Source organism: Protobothrops mucrosquamatus, unplaced genomic scaffold, assembly GCF_001527695.2.
Source record: "Protobothrops mucrosquamatus isolate PMUCROS unplaced genomic scaffold, P.Mucros_1.0 scaffold_101, whole genome shotgun sequence".
NCBI classification, from domain to species: domain Eukaryota; kingdom Metazoa; phylum Chordata; class Lepidosauria; order Squamata; family Viperidae; genus Protobothrops; species Protobothrops mucrosquamatus.
Window position 1 is genome coordinate 93,761 of NW_015386177.1, and position 446 is coordinate 94,206.

Below are 446 nucleotides of genomic sequence, written 5' to 3' on the forward strand. Positions count from 1 at the left end.
TATTAAGGAGAATCTCTTCTCTAAATGCCAGTCACAGAGGTGGGGACTGGGAACATGGGACAACTCCTGTGTCATGACAGCGTCATGATATCGCCCTGCAGATGACATGCATGACGTCCCTGGAGCGTCTACTGGATCGGAGACAGGCAACGACGTGCCCAAAACAAATTTTATATCGAGCTATTTTTGCTCTGAAGGAGAATTCATTATTTTTTTTTGTCTCTTTGACAGCCAAACTTTTCATCGGCGGTCCTGATCCCAACTGCTGCCCATCCCTTCTCGCCTGCTGGTTTTGTTTGCTTGCTTCAGGATGGGGCATGATGGCAACTTACAGGGGCAACGAAAACAACAACAACAACAACAGCAGCAGCAACTCCAGGTCGGGACGTTCCCAACCCAACTCCCAGCTTGCTATCTTCGCGCCTCACCTGGTTTAGGTTCACCAC